Here is a 2,460-nt window from a genome sequence, read left to right on the forward strand (position 1 = left end):
TCACACTTGCACCTAACACAAATTATATATCATACGTTGATGACTAATAAGTTGAGCAACACTACTTCATCCAATTCATTAGCGAATAACAAATTGCCGCGATAAACAAATGTATGTAAGGTATACAAACTCTATATGGTAACTACTATGAAAATAATTGGACAAACTTAAACAATGACTAACAATAAGTGGATAAAGTTATAAGTTACATCATTAATGCATCCTTTAATAGTCTAATGAGTATTTCAGGACAGATTATAGTACTATTATTGTTAGATTGCGTAAGCACCTAACTTTGTTCTTCTTTTATGCTTAGCTCACCCCACTACTAATCACACCCTTGATTCTTGTCTTATAAATGCACCTTTGTATTTCTAAATTAGCATCTCTACCTCATTTACAAATATTATCACAATCTAATTACAATTAAATTGACCTTTAATTAAGCCATGAATCAATGTAAGATTGAAGATCTCAATCATATGGCTTTCGAGTATCAAAACTCATTTCCATCCAATTTTAGCCTTATACAAGATGACCTACAACCTAGTAACCAAACCTCCTTTAATTTCGACGAATTCAACCTTCAAGCTCGGTACCTACATAACACTAGCTCAACATCGAATGAGGCCGAAAATAAGCAAGATAATAATCTAATAGACGAGAGGAAGCACCGGAGGATGGTGTCTAACCGAGAATCAGCTAGGCGTTCTAGGATGCGAAAGAAGAGGCAAATAAATGAGCTATGGTCACAAGTGTTACGACTAAGGGGTGAGAACCACGAACTTGTCGAAAAGCTTAATCATGCATCTGAGTCTCATAATCAAGTTGTTCAAGAGAATAACCAGCTTAAGGAAGAAACTTCGAATCTTCGAAACATGGCAACGTACATGCAACTTGGCAATGATGATTTGCATGATGCTTTGAGAGATTTAGAAGATACAATATAATTTAAGGCCTATAACTTATTGCAATTGTTATGTTGAGCCATATTTTGAGCTTGGCATAAATATAAAATATTTCATGAATATGTAATATGAAGCTACGTATTATTAGTAATTCGTATTTGTTAGCTTAAAAATGCAGGAGTACAATATTATATTTCATATGACACTAGCTAGCTATGTTTAAATAAAAGAATATTAAGTCACAAATTCTGTTAGCTAGGCTTGTATTAAGTTATTAACTACGAATTATTATTAGTCAAAAAAAAAAAAAAAAAAGTTACTCGTATTAACTATCAAAATTAAGTTCTTAACCATGCATCAATGCATGCATGTATAAATTAACTAGAATATAACATTAAATTATTACATTGGCAGTCTTGAATTCTTAACTAGTGTAACAAGCGTATAATTGAACATAACATTGACAAGTAAAATTAAAATAATCCAAAGCAGATGAATATCATGATTTTAGGATATTGGGGAAAGGATTTTCATCTTAAAATTTTGTTATAGAATAATTCTATGCGAGTTAGCTTAGGTCTAATGGAGTAATGGTCGTATTCCTTATTCCCTATTGTATGTCCTGACTACTTTGTTTTAAAAAATAAAAAAATAGTTTTTATTTACTAAACAAATAACGAACACATGTGTTAATTATATTAAGTCTAATTATTATGAAGATATGATATTGAATAAAAAATATGTTAATGATCTCATTACTTTTTATGCAATTATGATCATCAATATGAAATTTTATGCATATTAATAACATGTATATTTGACTATTTGAGGAAGAATAATTAGGGAGTCTTGTAGTACCGAGCGTGGAATAAGAAAAGGAAAGATAACGAACTACTCGTGAGATATGAGTCTAAAGAGTATTGTTTGCTCATTTTGCTGATTGTTATTCATTTAATCATCAAATGAGCAAATACCATATGATGCATCATGCACCCGGATGTATACAATTATTTTCACCGGAGGAATTAGCAAATTTGATAATCAACAGTCACTTCATATTGCCGGTGTCAATTATATTTTCAAATGTGCACCAAAAAGTACTTAGTGAATATTTAAGTGGCAATTATTTTGATTACATTTTGGTGTGGGTCATTCGTACAAATATGTTTCCGTTTATCCGAGTTAAATTTGGATCATTTATCAATTAGCTTACTATTGTACTATAAACAAACATTTAGGGGCCGTTTGGTTGGGGGTAATCAGGAAAGGGAATCGAAATCAACTGACTCGATTCCCTTTGTTGATGTTTGTTTAGCACTTTTATTCATTCCCTTTACTTCCCATTACCCCAAATCTTTCCAACTTCATTCCCCACCCCCTAGTTATTTCCATTCCCATTCCCTACCCACCTTCACACCACCATATCGCCACCTTCACACCAACCAACACCACCGGAAAACTAGCCAGACCACCGCGCGCCGCCCCTACCCTGACCACCGCCGATCCTCCCCCAAGCCTCGCTGCCCTCCCCTCCCACGTAAAAACCACCCCT

The 2,460-nt window shown here is 33.4% G+C and overlaps 1 pseudogene; it reads left to right on the plus strand.

The window, feature by feature from the left end:
• The first annotated feature begins 449 nt into the window (after nt 1-449).
• LOC145600358 (basic leucine zipper 43 pseudogene) lies at nt 450-950 on the plus strand (annotated as a pseudogene).
• Nucleotides 951-2,460: the final 1,510 nt, after the last annotated feature.

This window comes from Chenopodium album, chromosome 21 (assembly GCF_948465745.1).
Source record: "Chenopodium album chromosome 21, dcCheAlbu1.1, whole genome shotgun sequence".
Taxonomy (NCBI): domain Eukaryota; kingdom Viridiplantae; phylum Streptophyta; class Magnoliopsida; order Caryophyllales; family Amaranthaceae; genus Chenopodium; species Chenopodium album.